At 41.6% G+C, this 20,077-nt stretch overlaps 1 protein-coding gene and 1 pseudogene across 4 annotated transcripts in view; both read right to left on the bottom strand.

Moving 5' to 3' along the window:
* The window catches only part of GKAP1 (G kinase anchoring protein 1), a 70,791-nt gene extending 68,661 nt beyond the window's left edge, over window positions 1-2,130 (bottom strand). The window contains exons 1-2 of one of the 4 annotated variants that reach the window (XM_038526975.1): window positions 2,005-2,041; window positions 1,528-1,599 (exon numbers count right to left, since the gene is read on the bottom strand). The gene's annotated coding sequence lies outside the window, so the exon portion shown is untranslated. Of the gene's footprint in view, window positions 1-1,465; window positions 1,600-2,004 lie in introns of those variants that run through there. The other 3 variants (XM_038526972.1, XM_038526973.1, XM_038526974.1) reach the window with 3 other exon arrangements.
* A 16,416-nt stretch (window positions 2,131-18,546) lies between these two features.
* LOC100686720 lies at window positions 18,547-19,860 on the bottom strand (annotated as a pseudogene).
* Window positions 19,861-20,077: the final 217 nt, after the last annotated feature.

Below are 20,077 nucleotides of genomic sequence, written 5' to 3'. Positions count from 1 at the left end.
ACAGAGAGAGACAGAGAGGCAGAGACACAGGCAGAGGGAGAAGCAGGCTCCATGCACCGGGAGCCCGACGTGGGATTCGATCCCGGGTCTCCAGGATCGTGCCCCGGGCCAAAGGCAGGCGCCAAACCGCTGCGCCACCCAGGGATCCCTCATTTTGGCTTCTTAAAAAGTTCACAACCAGCACCTGCCAAGTGCTTACCAAAACCTTGTTCTCAACACACTTGCTGTGAACAAACCACATACATTTATTTTTTTAAAGGAAAATAGATTTTTTTAATGTTTTTTATGATAGCCACAGAGAGAGAGAGAGAGAGAGAGAGAAGCAGGCTCCATGCACCGGGAGCCCGACGTGGGATTCGATCCTGGATCTCCAGGATCGCTCCCTGGGCCAAAGGCAGGCACCAAACCGCTGTGCCACCCAGGGATCCCCAAACCACATACATTTAATGGGTATGTCCTAAATTTTTTTCTTCATAGTTAGGTACTGCTTCCCTAATGCAATCTGCACCTAATTTCTGGGGACTGAAAAATCTAAGCAAAATGTACTAGCAGGTACTGAGTGAGGAGCTAAAGGAATCGCCCATGGATAAAACACCTGTATTTTCATTTGCCCCAATGTTCTTCTGGTCAACTTCCCAGATCTTGCTTAGTCCACAGAATGAAGCTGCTAGATTGGTATCTTACAAGTAAGTTTGTTGTAACCATTCGTGACAATTAAGAATATCTCTGAGGGAGGGATGCGTAGGTGGCTCAGTGGTTGAGCATCTATCTGCCTTCCGCTCAGGTCGTGATCCTGGGGTGCCTGGATGGAGAGTCCCGCATGGGGCTCCCCGCAGGGAGCCTGCTTCTGAACCCTCTGCCTGTGTCTCTGCCTCTCATGAATTAATAAAATCTTTAAAAAAAAAAAAAAGATTCTATCTCTCATTAATTAGGATTTGACTAATACCAAGTATAGTTTCAAACCTGTTGAGAAACAAAATCACTATTTCCACTGATTAAGTATTTCTAATTTTTCAATTTCCCATAAACTTTCTCTGCTACTCTTACAGGTGCAAGCCAAATTCATTAAGCTGATGATTCAGGTGACAATCACAAGCACTGTTACCACTCGAAGGAATAGGCAACCCTGAACGATTTAGACGAAATTTCACTGGCTTCTTATTAAAGGAGAGATGATCTTTTATCAGCGCCTTGGGTGAAAGCCACAGCACCCACTCAACGGTAAAATCTAAGGTGAGAATGAAAAATCTAAAAGCTGGAGAGAAAAGACCATTTAATGAGCCATTTTTGTCATTCCTGCTCAGTATCAACTAAGCACCCTAAGAACGGGAGATGCGACCAAAATTCTGAAAGACTGCTGTTCCAAAGAATAACGGCAAGAAACAAAATCCAAAGCCCTGCTCGTCTACTTTCCAACTGCTAGCGGGGAGGAGGAGCACTTTATTCAAAAAGTAAGCCGCTCTACCTCGTTCATGAATGAAAGCCAAATTTCACCCATAGGCTGTCAACCGAGGCTCCAAAACTTACTCGCACAAAGTACGCTGAGAAAGAAATGGGGCTGGGCGAGACCTAACTCGGGCACAGAAGCGGCTTCCAAACCTGGAAGGGAGAAAACAGCGGGTCGGGTCGCGGCTCCAGAAATTTCCGAGCGCCCGGCTGCGGGCGAGCGGGCGCGGGGCCCGCCGGGGAGGGGGCGGCGGCACCTGTCACTCGCGGCCCCGCCGCCCCGCAGCCCCCGGCCCGCGCCCCGCGAGGTCCCGGGCGGCTCGGCCACGGCCCGGGCGCCGGGGCCTGAGGAGGCGCGGGTCCCCGCCGGCCGCCCCGAGCGCGGCGCCGCGGCCCTTCCCGAGGAGCGGCCCTCCCGCGCCCTGTGCCCGGCGGCTCCGGCCGAGTCCCCGACCGCCTCGCCCGAGGCGCACGCAGCGGCGCGGCCGAGGCGCCACCCCCGCCCCGGGGGCGCCGGCGCTGCCCCCCACGAGGCGGGCCCGCCCTCCGCGTACTCACCGGGCCTCCCCGGCCGCCGGCTCGGCCCTCCTGTCCCTCCTCCCCCCGCCGCCGCCGCCGCCGCTCCCGCGGCTCCGGGGCGGCCGCGCTGGGCGTTGGGACTAGGCTGGGTCAAGGGGCGGGGGCGGGGGCGGGCTCGCGCGGCGGGGCTCGCGCCGCGGGCCAGCGGGCGGGCGCCGGGCACTAACGGGCCCCGCGAGCGGGCGCCGGGCTGGGCGGGCTGGGCGGGCGGGGCGGGCGGAGCGGCCCGCGGCGGGGAGCGCGGCGGCAGCTGCGGGGAGGGGCGGGGAGAGCGCGGCTGCGAGCGAGGGCGGGAGGGAAGTCCCGGCGGAGGGGGCGGCGTGAGAGCCGCGGGGCGGGCCGGGGGCGGGGCCGGGCGCGCCCGCCGCCGCCGCGCGCCGGGGTTTGTTTATTTCCCCGGTTGGTTGCGGCGCTGGCGCGTGGGGAGAGGTTCGCCGGTGACGTGAGCGCCCCGGGCCGGGGGAGAGGCTCGGAACCACCTGCCGGAGAAGGGGAGCTACGGGGGCCGGGCAGGGTCCAAACGGCTCGCGTAGGCGGCGGCGCCGCGGTCCTCGGGGTTACCGGGAAGGGAAGGGCTTTCCCTGGGCGGGCGCAAGGAGGAGGCCTCCCGAGAGAACGGGGCTCCAGGCCGTTCCGCCACGGCTCGGCGGCCTCACCTGCGTGGCGGAGAGCAGTCTGGGGGTGACCGGGAGGAAGACGGCCGGGGGACCGCCCATTCGTGAAGTACGGCTGGTCCTGCAAATCGGGATTTCAGCAGCAAGCCTGCATCGGCTCCCCGTAAGGAAAATAACCAACAGGGCTCAGTCAGTTCTCTGGAGAGTTACACAGCACTTCAGCGTTCTGCCCCTTGGTGCTCCGTCAGGTAGTAGGATTCTCCTGTACCAGCCAAGTAGCTCGCCCAAGCCTCACAGCTGGTAAGTGTCAGAGCCGGAACCCAGCTGCAACTGACTTCAGATCCCTACCGCTTCCCGTTGATCCCAGCATCTCCCCAAATCACTTTAACTGATGGTGGACCCATAAGCTCCCATAGTAACGTCTGCAGGGTTACGGACGATAAGGATGTTACCCTTACCTTAAGAGAGTGACGAACAAAATAAAGATAAAGCAGTTCTAATAAAAGACAAACCATGATAGGTGTCGTCTGAAAAACACAAAGAGTATTGAAGGTCAAAAAACTGCTTCTATCTGTCTGGGGGATCAGGAAAGAAAGGCAGCCTGGAGGGAGGAGGCATTTGGGATGAACTCTGAAGGAGAAAGGGAGGATTTTTACAGCCAGAAGGGATAGCATGAGAACATATATGAAGATCAATCAATGAAAGTCACGGTCAGGAAAAAGTACATGGTTAAATTCCAGAGCAAGTTGAGAAGTGGCACAGACAAAGGGGAATGGGGCCCTATGCCAAGTGGGAGAATTTGTATTTAACTCGGTACTTTGAGTTTTCGTGGTTTAAAAGTCTTTTTGGGGAAGGAAAAAAAAAAAAAAAACCTCTCTATCAATGGATACGAAAATCAGAGGTGGGAAAACCACCAGATAGGCCAGGTGAAAGGTAAGGATGAGTCTGGACTAAAGATAGGGGCAGGAAGGTGATGTGGAAGCAGAATCTACAAAATCTGGGGATTGATTAATTGGTTTTACAGGAAGAAGGGATAACATGAGAACATATAGAAAGGTGGATGCAAAAAAAATGGAGGTTCTAAGTGTGTAGGTAATTATAGAAGAAACAAGTAGGAACTGCTTGAGACATCAGTTTAGATTTGGATATTTTAAGAATTTGAAAGATTGTTGGGTCAGCCAAATAGATGTGGATATTAAGTTAGAAATAAAAACTTTGAAATATAGGAAAGAGGGGTGAACTAGAAAAGACATTCGTAAGTTAGCTGCCCAGTGGTGATATCACTGTGAGGGAAAAGAAGAAAACAAAGGGCAGAATCTTGGAGAACATCTTCTTAGAACTTTGCTACTCAAAAGTGTGGCCAATGGCCCAGCAGCACTGGCATCACCAGGAGGTTAGAAAGGTAGAATCGCTGTGCCCTTGCCCTCAAACATGCTAAATCAGCATCCTCAATTTAACAAGAACCCTAAGTGATTTGTATTACATCACAGTTTGAGAAACTCTGACCTAGTTAAGAGAAGCCAGCAAATAAAGAAGGAATCTCACCTACATGAGAGAAACCAGCAAGGAAAGAGGGAAAAGGAAGTGAGAGGAGAACCAGGCTAATGCAAAATCACCAAAGCAAGGTAAATAAATTGGAGTTTCACAAAAGCGGAGACAAGAAGTAGTGTTTATTGATACTAATATCACCAAGCTTAAAGAGCACAAAGAAAGAAAATGTGTTTGAATTTGTAATTGGGTGGTATGATCATATGACCATGTTGTTCTAATTGAAAGCTTGGAAACTACTTTGTGATGGGAAGAGCCTAGAAATATAATCTACCCCTTCCAACCCCACCCCACCCCCACATATATGGGACATATGGAAGTAGGCTTGTGGATTTGATAGAAATTCTTTCCTAGTTGCTTCTATTTTCTGAGTGAACTAAGGAGCAAGATCATTTTGGCAGACTGCTAATTGTCCATTGCAATCTCTTCTCCCCTTCTTCCTGGGCACACAGACTGTTTCTCTCAGCTTTTCTCCCAATTAGTATAGTCAAGTATTAAGTTATCGCTAATGGAATGTGAGCAGAAATGATGTCTACACCTGCCAGGCCAGAGTGTCTCCATGCATTTTTCCTTTCTGCCAGCTGAATTATGCAGATGACTACAAGCCCCTGGGGTTGACAGAACCACATGAAGGAAGGTGCTCGAATGGAGAGCTGCCCACTGACCTGGAAAACCCACTGTCAATTATTATGTGAGCAAGATATAAATTTCTCAAGTTAGAGCTTTAACGTTTTGGGGTCTGTTTAGCCTACTCTAGCTAATGTAGTCAATAACTGAAGAGGAGCTTGGGAGAGAGGGGAGAGAGAAGGCAAGGTGAAAAAGCAGTTTGACTGTGGGAGACAGATTGACTAGGGAAGCATAGTAGGGTTTTCAGGTACTATTAAGGGCCTACCTGAGAGAGTGGTCATGAACTTATAGTCAGACCAGTCAACATGGCTAGGGCCCATATTTTTCCTCTAGCCATATTCCATTGCTTACATGCAAACACTGAATAGGCAGTTTGGGATTAACCAGGACTGAGATTTGGCCAGGCAAATAGGATGAGGAGTGACAGGCAAAGTGGCTGAGGGTAGAAGCAAAGGAGGCACCATAATTTCAGAAGACGTAAGAGGTAAGGCTATGGGAAAGATGGGGAACAGTGCAAAAATGGTAGGGTGAATAGATAGATTGGTATTTCTGATCAAGTTGAAGAATAGTTGGATTTTTGGTACTATAGAGAATAATCTGAAAGTTGGAAGCTTGAAATTAAAATGAGAGGTGGGGCTGTAGTTAGTAATGCCAAGGTCTACACCTTGAAATGATCATGGGAGTGGGTTACTGAGAAAGCAGAGGGTACAAGATTGTTTAAAGAGAGCTGGTCAGGGAATTGAGAATATTTGAAATATATATATGTGTATTTATCTCATGAAGAATTATCAAAGGACTATTAATAATGTTGGAGTAGTGAACAGCCTTGGAAAGAGTGATAATGAGCCTGGTACTAACATCTTCAAAGAATGAGGGGTTGAATTCTCTGAACTAGGGTGTTTAAGGCCAGTGTGTTAGACTCTTGTAGAGATCATGTTTCACTTAAACAGGCGCTTTTTAAGTTTTGTGTTACTAATGTGGGATTTGTAATTGCTTCTCTTTGACCTCTCAGATTACAGATGGTAACTGCTTTCTTTAAGAGGAAATGCCCATCTGTCTGTATTACAAAACAAACACATGCCAGGCTTTCCAGTTTAAATGACTATGCTTTAAAATTTGTCATAAACTACTCTGTTCTACCTCCAACATGTATCCTCAAATAGATACATCAACTGTGATGCTAGCTATGCTACATCGAATATAATGGGCTATAAATGTTCAAAATATACATGAAAAACCTTAGGTGTAACTTAATAAGTAGGGATTGACTAGAGACCTGGCAAATTGGAAATGAAGAGATTGCCTGTAGCTTAGAAAATGACATACCACGTTAACAACCATAGGGACTCCGGAATCACATTGCTGGGGGTTGAATCACAATACCCATCTAATGGGGTTATTTTGAGGATAAGATATGTAATATATTCAATAAAATAAGCATTTAAAAGACTGCTGAGCCCATATAAGCACTCAATAAAAGTTATTCTATTCTTGTACTATAACTCTTATGGACTTGCCTATAATAATATTTTAGCTTTTTCTACCTAGAAAATATTAGAAAATATGTTTATTACATCTATACATGTTAAGAGCTATTGGTAAGGAGACTTCTGGTTAAATGTAGTGCATTGAACACACTGGTTTCTCCACTTACTCTAGATACCTCATTAAAATGACAGTGAAGCAGGGACACCTTGGCTAGCTCAGTCAGTAGAACATGCAACTCTTGAACTCAGGTTGTAAGTTTGAGCCCCATGTTGGTTGTAGAGATTACTTAAAAATAAAATCTTTTAAAAATAAAAAATAACTAAAATGAGGGGCATCTGGGTGGCTCCATCAGTTGAGCATCCAACTCTTAATCTCATCTCAGGTCTTGATCTTATGGTTGTGAGTCTGAGCCCCATATTGGGCTCCATGCCCAGCACACCCAGTATGGAGCCCACTAAAAAATCATAATAATAAAATAAAATGAAATGACAGTGAAGCAATAAAAAAAAGTATAAACCCATAACATGAAGCCTAGGAAAAGATCCCTGCTGAAGAAGGATGTCAACAAACCTTAGGAACATGAAAAACAGATGGGTGAGTGATAACTGACTTACCAAAACTGAGAAAATTAATACCTAAGCCTTTGGGAGGGGGTAGAAACAACCAAAGTGAACCCATTCACATCACAGACTCTGATGTGTGAAGGCTCTGAAACTAGAGCTGCCATGACTCTGAAAGCAGAAGTAAAATGGACTGAAAACCAGAATTCATTACGAAAGTTGTATGAAGAACAATGGGACCCTTCCTTCCCTGGAATCCCTATCCCATTCCATGCTGCCTTACCTTAGTAGAAGATAAGATGTTTATTTTCTGAAGAGGTTGAGTCAGAGCTCCTCTGGACACCAGGCAAAGCTGAGGACAGGAGTGACTCACTCCACAGAAAAGCAGAATTAAATGAAGTTGTATATATTGAATCACAAGATATCCCACCTGCTTTATTCCCAAATTCAGGTTCTAGATATTTGAAGAAACCTCACATGAAAAATCCTCAAATTAACTAACAGAAAAAAGAGAGAGGAGAGAGAGGGAGATAAGGAAGGAAGGAAGGAAGGAAGGAAGGAAGGAAGGAAGGAAGGAAGGAAGGAAGGAAGGAAGGAAGGAAAAGAAGAAATAGAGCTAATGCAGCAAACAGAAAAAGATGTCAAAATGGAAAAAATCTCAAAAATTCTAACTCACACATGCTCAGGTAGCTACTGGAGGAGGTGCCTCACCAAGATCGGTATAACCCAAGACACAGAAACACACAGGACCTGATAAGCAAGAGTTCTAACAAAAGAATAAAAAAGAGAATTCCTGAGATGAAGAGGACACCTGTGTAGCAGCCTGGAGAGCAACCAGTCCATTCCAACAAAGGAGAGTGGAGGGCTCCAGAAGGCATGTCACTAAGAAAACACAAAAACAAAAACGCAGAAACTGATTACCTAATGTGTTCAAACCTTATAAACAAAACCTCAAAGTTCCAATGGAACATATAGAGATGAAATGGTGACAAGTATATAGAAGAGTAAGCAACCCCAGAAAAAGAAGATTATAAACCCCAGGGGAAACAAAAAGATTTGTTATTGGCTGTGTGATGGTTTAAGAATATCTGATGTTACCTCCCTGGAGGAGAATTATACTTCCCTGTCCCATCATGAATTGTGGTGGCCAGTGAAATAGTGGCACAAGTGAGTATGTCACTTCCAGCCAGAAGCTTCAGGAGCCACGTCTCTGCCCTTGCTATAAGACAGGCACTGTTCAGAGGCTGCCTCTGGCCATCTAAGTCCTGAGTGAAGCCACCATGGCACAGAACTCCAATTGATCTGCCATCAGATAGAAAGTATAAATTTAGAAGTCAACCTTTATTGTTGTAGGCCACTGAGGTTTTGGTATTTATGAGTTTGTTAATGTAGCATGATTAACCTCTCCTGGCACAACACACAGCCCTGTGGACAACATCTAGTAGACATTAAAATATATACAATAAATACTGAATGATATGATGGAAACATATTGGGCAATTAGTAAATGGCACAGTGTCTAAAACTGAAAAACTAAGATGTGGCAGTAGAAATAAGACCTTTAGAAATGTGGAGTTAAGTAGCAGAACAACTTTTCTTTGAGAAGCAGGCATCAGAGTGACAATAGAGCAGGGATTCTGTTTATCATTATGAGCTTTGTAATCATTTGGCTTTTAAACCATATACATTGTCACTTTGAAAAAAATAAAAATTACATTTATTTTTTAAAATTAGCAAGTGAAAGGAGGGGGAAGCTGTATTATTGTTTTTGATTCAGCCAGTTTAATAGACTGACCATTAATCATCCCACAGTAATACTAAGATTGTAAGTAGAACCTAATCTTTGATTAATATTTTAAAAATACCTTGTTTCAAGAATATCAAATAAATCAAAGCATTAGAAGCTAAAGTTTGTTCATGTATTTTGCCCATTTCATGATTGGATTGTTTGTTTCTTTGCTGTTGAGTTTAATAAGCTCTTTATAGATCTTGGAAACTAGCCTTTTATCTGATACGTCATTTGCAAATATCTTCTCCCATTCTGTAGGTTGTCTTTGAGTTTTGTTGACTGTATCTTTTGCTGCGCAAAAGCTTCTTATCTTGATGAAGTCCCAATAGTTCATTATTGCTTTTGTTTCTTTTGGCTTCGTGGATGTATCTTGCAAGAAGTTACTGTGGCCAAGTTCAAAAAGGGTGTTGCCTGTGTTCTCCTCTAGGATTTTGATGGAATCTTGTCTCACATTTAGATCTTTCATCCATTTTGAGTTTATCTTTGTGTAGGGTGCAAGAGAGTGGTCTAGTTTCATTCTTCTGCACGTGGATGTCCAATTTTCCCAGCACCATTCACAGAGGAAGACATAGATATGGCCAACAAGCACATGAGAAAATGCTCTGCATCACTTGCCATCAGGGAAATACAAATCAAAACCACAATGAGATACCACCTCACACCAGTGAGAATGGAGAAAATTAACAAGGCAGGAAACCACAAATGTTGGAGAGGATGCGGAGAAAAGGGAACCCTCTTACACTGTTGGTGGGAATGTGAACTGGTGCAGCCACTCTGGAAAACTGTGTGGAGGTTCCTCAAAGAATTAAAAATAGACCTGCCCTACGACCCAGCAATTGCACTGTTGGGGATTTACCCCAAAGATTCAGATGCAATGAAACACCGGGACACCTGCACCCCGATGTTTATAGCAGCAATGTCCACAATAGCCAAACTGTGGAAGGAGCCTTGGTGTCCATCGAAAGATGAATGGATAAAGAAGATGTGGTTTATGTATACAATGGAATATTCCTCAGCCATTAGAAATGACAAATACCCACCATTTGCTTCGACGTGGATGGAACTGGAGGGTATTATGCTAAGTGAAGTAAGTCAATCAGAGAAGGACAAACATTATATGGTCTCATTCATTTGGGGAATATAAATAATAGTGAAAGGGAATAGAGGGGAAGGGAGAAGAAATGGGTAGGAAATATCAGAAAGGGAGACAGGACATGGAAGACTCCTAACTCTGGGAAACGAACTAGGGTGGTGGAGGGGAGGAGGGCGGGGGGTGGGGGTGAGTGGGTGGCGGGCACTGAAGGAGGCACTTGACGGGATGAGCACTGGGTGTTATGCTATATGTTGGCAAATTGAACTCCAATAAAAAATAAATAAATAAATAGATAAATAAATAAATAAATAAATAAATAAATAAATAAATAAATAAAAAATGCCCACCTTTTGTTGAATTGTGTATACTTTCTTTTGTGAAGTGTTGCTTTATCCTTTTGCTCATTAGAGGGGGCATTTATATACATTATAAATAATTATATATATCTTAATATTATAATAATATATTACTATATATATTTAAAAAAAGAAGCTAAAGTTTTTCATTCTACCGTCACACTGTCCACTGCAAAATAGAAATGTTAATGCTGCTTTCCTAGTATTTTGACTCAGCTACCCCCCTCGCCCTTACTGTGATGTTATTTATAGTGTACTATTTATATGAAGTCAAATGTCACTAGCTTGAATTTGAAAAATGACCTACATGTATATGGAATTATGTTGTGTAAAACTATTTTATACTTTCAAAATGATTATTTTTTAAAATACCCTCTTAGAGTAGACAATTTTTCCCTCAGATGCCTTGCAGTGATTAAATTGATGTTATGTATAGTTACAGATATGCATATATATATATATATATATTCTGCATATATTTATAAGGTTCAGATATGGATCCTATATTCATGATTCACCTATAAATTATTAGTAAACAATTAGTTCTACTTAATGGGTTTATAACACTCTTCTGGTATTTTATACACCATTTGTCTATGTCTAAAGGATCTGGAGCAGCAAAAGTAAACCAGTCCAATTGCCATATAAATTGAACAGAACGAATGCAGCAGGATTTCCATAGCCTTTGGACTCTTTACTGTGGCCTCTTTGTGATCTGAACTCTTTCCTATCCTCATTCTCAGTTGTCCCCTATACTCAGCACAAATTCAGTCTATCAACAGATACTTATTTGGGGTCTCCAGTGTACTAGCATGCAGTTCCCCGAGTATATGATGTTGTCTCTTACTTCTTAGCCTTTAGAATTTAGCCAAAGGAATTTCCTGATCTAAAATGCTATTTCTTCCATTCTTATACCTGCCAAAAGCCAACCTCCTGTCCATTAAGACACAAGGGGCACCTTCTTGGGAAAGCTTTCCCTTAACCCTGAAAGTTAAAAGCCCTTTCTCCATATTCCCATAGTACCCTCTATATTTTTACCAGAGCTATTATATTCTCCTTTCTATTGTGAGCCCCATTAAAGCAAGAACTTGGCCTGTTTTACCCACTGTTATGTCACTAGAGTGCCAGGCTCATTATATACATTCAAATGGGCAAAATGTTATTGTCTGTCTTTCCTCAATGGGCCATATGCTTCTTGATGGATGTCTGTGATTTATTCACCTTTGTTTCCTTTGTTTCCTAACACTTAGCACTCAGCATAAGACCTAGCTCACAAGAATTTGCTGAATAAATTAGCTCTCTATGCATTATCATTAATCCTTAATATATATGCATTGAGGAATATATAGAAAGTATCCTCATGATACAGAGAGACCAGATGCTGAGGATTATTCCATTTGTGTTTTACTTAAATAGGAAAAGTACATGCAAAAGACCAAAGACTGGAGACCACAAATGCCAAATTATCCAGCTGTGCTCTATGATCTTACCATCCTGACCTAGATAAGAAAAACAAATAATTCTGAAAGGAATAATATTAAAATAACCAGTTAAAAATTTATCAACAACAGCAATAAGTTGGGATTTCTGCTCTTTTAGTTAATTTGTATGGGTAAAAACTACCCTCATTCCTTGATTTGTGGTATGGTGCATTTCTAACCCAATTTACTATCAGTCAAAACAAATTACGATCAATGTACAAAAAACAGTTGTATTTCTATACAGTGGCAATGAACAACCTAAAAATGAAACTAAGAAAACAAGTCCACATATGATAGCATCAAAAGGAATAAAATATTAAGGATCAAATTTAACCAAAGAAACATACGACTTATACACTGAAAACTAGAAAACATAGTTGAAAAAAGTTAAACAAGATCTAAAGAAATAGAAAGACAGCCCATGTTCATGGATTGGAAGACATAATATTGTTAAGATGGCAGTACTCCCCAAATGGAGCTACAGGTTCAATGCAATTCCTATCTAAATTCCAACAGCCTTTTTTTTTCTTTCCAGAAATGTGTAAGTTGTTCTTAAAATTCATATGGAAACTCAAGGGACCCCCAAATAGCAAGACACATTGAAAGAGAACAAAGCTGGTAGTTGACACTTCCCAACTTCAAAATTTACTACAAAACTATAGTAATCAAGGCAGTATGGAATTGGCATAAGGAAAGACGTAAGCCAATGGAAAAGAATCAAGAATCCAAAAACAAACCCAAATATCTGTGATCAGTTAGTTTTCAACAAAAGTGCCAAGACAACTCAATAAGCAAAGAATAGTTTTTCTCAATAAATGGTTCTGGGACAACTGGGTATCCACGTGAAAAAGAATAAAGTTGGATCCCAACCTCACATCATATACAAAAATTAATTCAAAATATACCCAAGTCATACATATAAGAGCTAAAAACTATAAAACTCTTAGAAGAAAATATATGTATAAATCTGCATGATCTCGGATTAGGCAATGGTTTCTTACATATGACAACTAAAGCACAACAAACCAAAGGGAAAAAATAAATTGATTTCATCAAAAGTAAAAACTTTGTAATGCAAACGCCACCATCAACAAAGTGAAGACAAATTATAGAATGGGAGAAAATATTTGCAAATCATATATCTGATAAGAGACTTCTATCTAGAATATATAAAGAACTCTTACAACTCAACACTGAAAAGACGATTTAAAATAGACAAAGGATTTGAATGGACATTTCTCCAAAGAAGATGCAAAGATGGCTAATAAACATGAAAAAATACTCAATGTCATTAGTCATTAAAGAAATGTGACTTAAAACTGCAATGAGATATATCTCATATCCATTAGGATGGCTATAATAAAAAAAAGACAGACAATAATAAATGTTGATGAGCTGACCCTCATACACTGCTCATGGGAATGTAAAATGATATAGCTGCTTATAAACAGTTTGGCAGTTTACCCAAAAGTTAAACAATTACCATGTGACCTTGAAATTCCACTTAGGCATATACCCAAGAGGATTGAAAATATTCACACAAAAACTTAACACACAGATGTCCATAATGGCCAAAGAATGGAAATAACCCAAATGTCCATCAATTCATGAATGGATACACAAAATGTAGTATATCCATACAATGGATTGTTATTCAGCCATAAAAAGGAATGAAACAGTTACATACTGCATTAGTGAATCTTGAAAACATTATCCTAAGAAGGCAAACACTAAATGATACATACTGTATAATATCATTGATAGGAAAAGTCAAGAATAGGCAATTCCAAAGAGTAAATTAGTAGTTGTCAGGGGATGAGGGAAAGGGGAAATTGGGACTGACTGCTAATAGGGACAGATCTGCTTTGGGGGGGGTGGGGGAGATGAAAATGTTCTGGAATTAGTATGATTGCATAACATAATACCTATACTAAAAACTATTGAATTGTACACTTTAAGATGGTAAGTTTTATGTGAATTATATCTCATTTTTAAAGTGAAATCTGATCCTAAACTTGGAAAAAAGTCATAAGCAATTGTGATCAAAGCAGTATATCTAGGGGTGTCTAGGTGGTTCAGGCAGTGGGCACCTGACCCTTGGTTTCGGCTCAGGTCATGATCTCAGGGTACTGGGATTCAGCCCCTCATCAGGTGCCACACTCAGCACGGAGTTGGCTTGTTCCTCTTCCTCCCCCTGCTTGCACTCTCTTAAATAAATAAATAAATAAATAAATAAATAAATAAATAAATAAATAAATAAATAAAATATGTATTTTAAAAAGCAGTAGAGGGGGACCCGGGTGGCTCAGTATGTTAAGTGTTTACCTTTGGCTCAGGTCATGATTCTAAGTCCTGGGATCGAGCCCCACACCAGGCTCCCAGCTCAGCAGAGAGTCTACTTTTCTGTCTTCTTCTACCTCTCTTTCTCAAATGAATAAATAAAAAAATCTTTTAAAAAATTAAATATTTAGAAAGCAGTAGATCCAGAACAGTTTTCAGTTTATAGGATAAAATGGCCTAGCAAAATTAATCAGTGCTCTTGTCCTCTCATAAAAACTGGTTGGATGAAAGATTGGGATCATCCCCTGCATATTCTCAGACCATAATGCCTTGAAATTAGAACTAAATCACAACAAGAAATTTGGAAGGATCTCAAACATGTGGAGGTTAAGGACCATCCTGCTAAAAGATGAAAGGGTCAACCAGGAAATTAAGGAAGAATTAAAAAGATTCATGGGGGATCCCTGGGTAGCTCAATGGTTTAGTGCCTGCCTTTGGCCCAAGGACATGATCCTGGAGACCCGGGATCGAGTCCCACATCAGGCTCCCTGCATGGAGCCTGCTTCTCCCTCTGCCTGTGTCTCTGCCTCTCTCTCTCTCTCTCTCTCTCTCTCTGTCTCATGAATAAATAAAATATTTAAAAAAAAAAGATTCATGGAAACTAATGAGAATGAAGATACAACCGTTCAAAATCTTTGGGATGCAGCAAAAGCAGTCCTAAGGGGGAAATACATCGCAATACAAGCATCCATTCAAAAACTGGAAAGAACTCAAATACAAAAGCTAACCTTACACATAAAGGAGCTAGAGAAAAAACAGCAGATGGACCCCACGCCCAGCAGAAGAAGAGAGTTAATTAAAATTCGAGCAGAACTCAACGAAATAGAGACCAGAAGAACTGTGGAACAGATCAACAGAACCAGGCGTTTGTTCTTTGAAAGAATTAATAAGATAGATAAACCATTAGCCAACCTTATTAAAAAGAAGAGAGAGGAGACTCAAATTAATAAAATCATGAATGAGAAAGGAGAGATCACTATCAACACCAAGGAAATACAAACCTATTATGAACAGCTATACGCCAATAAATTAGGCAATCTAGAAGAAATGGACGCATTCCTGGAAAGCCACAAACTACCAAAACTGGAACAGGAAGAAATAGAAAACCTGAACAGGCCAATAACCAGGGAGGAAATTGAAGCAGTCATCAAAAACCTCCCAAGACACAAGAGTCCAGGGCCAGATGGCTTCCCAGGGGAATTCTATCAAACGTATAAAGAAGAAATCATACCTATTCTCCTAAAGCTGTTTGGAAAGATAGAAAGAGATGGAGTACTTCCAAATTCGTTCTATGAGGCCAGCATCACCTTAATTCCAAAACCAGACAAAGACCCCACCAAAAAGGAGAATTACAGACCAATATCCCTGATGAACATGGATGCAAAAATTCTCAACAAGATACTAGCCAATAGGATCCAACAGCACATTAAGAAAATTATTCACCACGACCAAGTAGGATTTATCTCCGGGACACAAGGCTGGTTCAACACTCGTAAAACAATCAATGTGATTCATCATATCAGCAAGAGAAAAACCAAGAACCATATGATCCTCTCATTAGATGCAGAGAAAGCATTTGACAAAATACAGCATCCATTCCTGATCAAAACTCTTCAGAGTGTAGGGATAGAGGGAACTTTCCTCGACATCTTAAAAGCCATCTACGAAAAGCCCACAGCAAATATCATTCTCAATGGGGAAGCACTGGGAGCCTTTCCCCTAAGATCAGGAACAAGACAGGGATGTCCACTCTCACCACTGCTATTCAACATAGTATTGGAAGTCCTAGCCTCAGCAATCAGACAACAAAAAGACATTAAAGGCATTCAAATTGGCAAAGAAGAAGTCAAACTCTCCCTCTTCGCCGATGACATGATACTCTACATAGAAAACCCAAAAGCCTCCACCCCAAGATTGCTAGAACTCATACAGCAATTTGGTAGCATGGCAGGATACAAAATCAATGCCCAGAAATCAATGGCATTTCTATACACTAACAATGAGACTGAAGAAAGAGAAATTAAGGAGTCAATCCCCTTTACGATTGCACCCAAAAGCATAAGATACCTAGGAATAAACCTAACCAAAGAGATAAAGGATCTATACCCTAAAAACTATAGAACACTTCTGAAAGAAATTGAGGAAGACACAAAGAGATGGAAAAATATTCCATGCTCACGGATTGGCAGAATTAATATTGTGAAAATGTCAATGTTACCCAGGGCAATTTACACGTTTAATGCAATCCCTATCAAAATACCATGGACTTTCTTCAGAGAGTTAGAACAAATTATTTTAAGATTTGTGTGGAATCAGAAAAGACCCCGAATAGCCAGGGGAATTTTAAAAAAGAAAACCATAGCTGGGGGCATTACAATGCCAGATTTCAGGTTGTACTACAAAGCTGTGGTCATCAAGACAGTGTGGTACTGGCACAAAAACAGACACATAGATCAATGGAACAAAATAGAGAACCCGGAAGTGGACCCTGAACTTTATGGTCAATTAATATTCGATAAAGGAGGAAAGACTATCCATTGGAAGAAAGACAGTCTCTTCAATAAATGGTTTGGGAAAATTGGACATCCACATGCAGAAGAATGAAACTAGACCACTCTCTTTCACCATACACAAAGATAAACTCAAAATGGATGAAAGATCTAAATGTGAGACAAGATTCCATCAAAATCCTAGAGGAGAACACAGGCAACACCCTTTTTGAACTTGGCCACAGTAACTTCTTGCAAGATACATCCACGAAGCCAAAAGAAACAAAAGCAATAATGAACTATTGGGACTTCATCAAGATAAGAAGCTTTTGCACAGCAAAGGATACAGTCAACAAAACTAAAAGACAACCTACAGAATGGGAGAAGATATTTGCAAATGACGTATCAGATAAAGGGCTAGTTTCCAAGATCTATAAAGAACTTCTTAAACTCAACACCAAAGAAACAAACAATCCAATCATGAAATGGGCAAAAGACATGAAGAGAAATCTCACAGAGGAAGACATAGACATGGCCAACATGCACATGAGAAAATGCTCTGCATCACTTACCATCAGGGAAATACAAATCAAAACCACAATGAGATACCACCTCACACCAGTGAGAATGGGGAAAATTAACCAGACAGGAAACAACAAATGTTGGAGAGGATGTGGAGAAAGGGGAACCCTCTTGCACTGTTGCTGGGAATGTGAACTGGTGCAGCCACTCTGGAAAACTGTGTGGAGGTTCCTCAAAGAGTTAAAAATAGACCTGCCCTACGACCCAGCAATTGCACTGCTGGGGATTTACCCCAAAGATACAGATGCAATGAAACGCAGGGACACCTGCACCCCGATGTTTATAGCAGCAATGTCCACAATAGCCAAACTATGGAAGGAGCCTCGGTGTCCATCGAAAGATGAATGGATAAAGAAGATGTGGTTTATGTATACAATGGAATATTACACAGCCATTAGAAACGACAAATACCCACCATTTGCTTCAACGTGGATGGAACTGGAGGGTATTATGCTGAGTGAAGTAAGTCCATCGGAGAAGGACAAACAGTGTATGTTCTCATTCATTTGGGGAATATAGATAATAGTGAAAGGGAATATAAGGGAAGGGAGAAGAAATGTGTGGGAAATATCAGAAAGGGAGACAGAACATGGAAGACTCCTAACTCTGGGAAACGAACTAGGGGGGGTGGACGGGGAGGAGGGCGGGGGGTGGGGGTGAGTGGGTGACAGGCACTGAGGGGGACACTTGACGGGATGAGCACTGGGTATTATTCTGTATGTTGGTAAGTTGAACACCAATAAAAATTATTTTATTAAAAAAAAACAAACACAAACAAACTTTACCAAAAAAAAAAAAAAACTGGTTGGATGTTATTTCTGTGTTAAGACACAGTTTATGACACTTGCCCCTTTTGAGCATGCATATCTTAGGTCAATTGAAAAGCAATTTTTAAGTCTGTGAGTTTACAGCCTCGTTTTGACAGCTTTATTTATGTGCCTTGCTCAGAAACATATTTCCATCTAAAAAAGTCTCCTTGATTCTCTATTCCTTTACCCTGCTTTATTTTCTCCATAGTACTTATCATTGGAGTATAAGTTCTTTACTTATAAAAAAAAGACATGGCTTTTTTTTTTTTTAAAGGTTTTATTCGAGACAGATAGAGCAAGCATGAGCAGGGATAGGAGCAGAGAGAGATGGAGAAACAGAGCGGGAGCCCAACACAGGGCTGGAACCGAGGGCCCAGTGAGCCAACGGCAGATGCATAACTGACTGAGCCACCCAGGCACTCCATGATAGGGCTTTTAGTTCTCAGCTTTATCCTCAGTAATAAAAGGTTAATAGAAAACACTAAGGAAGAAGTCTTTATTTCTAAAATAAATATCTATAGAAATTTTCATTGTGATGTATATAGATACCCTTTTTGTTATGTTTTAAGAATACAGGTTCCTTCAGTTACCAGTTCACTCTTTGGAAGAGGCACAGATTCTGTCCTACATAAGAACCAAGTCCCAAGGCACTGACCCTGGCTCTGAAGGGTGTTTTGGTTTATGTGGCCTGTTCAAGTAAACTTACATAATCAGGTCCTTTCATCTAGTTTCTCTTTTCGGGGAAAAACTTTGTCATAAATCTCACTGAGAAGACCTCAGTACCACTGAAGGTAACTCTTCCAGGAAAAGTATACATTCTTTCTCTCTGATTTATTTGTTCACAATCCACTAGAATACTTCTGATTGTAAGTTCCATTACTCTTGAAGTCTTGGCCTGTTCTTTGATTACTTGGCTGTGCAAGTCATGATGCCCTGATCCAAACAGGGACAAAATACTCCGTAATATCAACAGATGCTTGCAAACTGAGGGGAATGAGCTTCCTTCAAAATGCTTATAAAGGAAAGACCACCATGGTAATGTCAGATTTAATTCTAACATGCTTCTTGTATATGATAGCTAAGAGTATCAAATGCCAAAGAATGAATGACTTTGCTGTTAAACTATTTTAGTTTCTTTTTTTTTTAATGGATCAGTTGTTTAATTAGGTTCTTTGTAAGAAATTTAGAACACCAATTTGTAAGGGTAAACTCCATTTGTGAGAGAAAACACAGAGCGGAGGTAGCCCTGAAGCTGAGGAAAAGCTTTGATTTTTGGCAGAATTTGCGAATCCACAGCTTTCTGATCAACCTTGTGCTGCTCTGTAATCTTGTATTCCTCCTTCTCTGTGTCAAAGATCTCCCCTTCCTGGTGTCTGCGTTTACGCAGCTTCTTCTTCTTGAAATAAGCGTCAGTGAGATGTTTGGAGATTTTCACACTGTTGATAACAAATTTGGTGGAAGTGGCAATGACAAATTTCTGGTGTGTGAGATCTACGCAGAGGAACTCGGTTGAGGGCCAGAGGTCCAGTCACAAGTAGCAAGCCACTGCTCAGTTGCTTCAGGAAAACTACCTTCTTGCCTCTGTGGCACCCAGTGAGGGTGATCAGAATGGTCCCAGGAGTGATGCTAGCTCGCAACTTTCTCACATGCTGACTGAAAGGTTTTTTGCCATGGCTCAACAGCTTTCAAGGCACATCTTCAGTAGGATAACACCTAGGCATTTGGGGAAGTTTAACCACTCAGGTACCACCATTCTTGTCACCACCAACTGGTTTTGTAACAGTAGCAAGAACCTCCTTCTTTTTAACCCTGGATATAGCTGTCGAATACTTCCTCTTGTACATGGCTTTTCTTAATACATAGCCTATCGGGAATATCTGCCAATTCCTCTGACTAGGACAGGGTTTCGGCTGCAGTGGGGCTTCCCCTTCTTTGGTGTTTTAGCCTTGAGGTTACCCTTCTTTGCCTTGCCACCAGCATCAGCCTTCTTGGCTTCAGGTTTCTTCTCTTTAGTATCCGGCTTCTTGGCTTTTTTGCCCATCATCTTGCAAGATGGAAAAGAGTATTTAAAAAAAAAAAAAAAAAAAGGAAAAGAGTATTTTACAGTTTCTTTGAGGGGAAAAATTGGGTTTAAAACATCTTTGTGACTACCAAATGGAAACCATTCTCAGTTTTAAGAAGTTTTCTACCAGAATTTATCAATAACTCACAAATGTATTTGTTACTAAAAAGTGAGGAACAAATAGGCAAAAACTGGTGGTTAAAAACCCAGTAAA

This window comes from Canis lupus, chromosome 1, assembly GCF_011100685.1.
Source record: "Canis lupus familiaris isolate Mischka breed German Shepherd chromosome 1, alternate assembly UU_Cfam_GSD_1.0, whole genome shotgun sequence".
NCBI lineage: Eukaryota > Metazoa > Chordata > Mammalia > Carnivora > Canidae > Canis > Canis lupus.
Note: the sequence above shows the minus strand (reverse complement) of the source record. Positions and strands in the feature narration are given on the sequence as shown.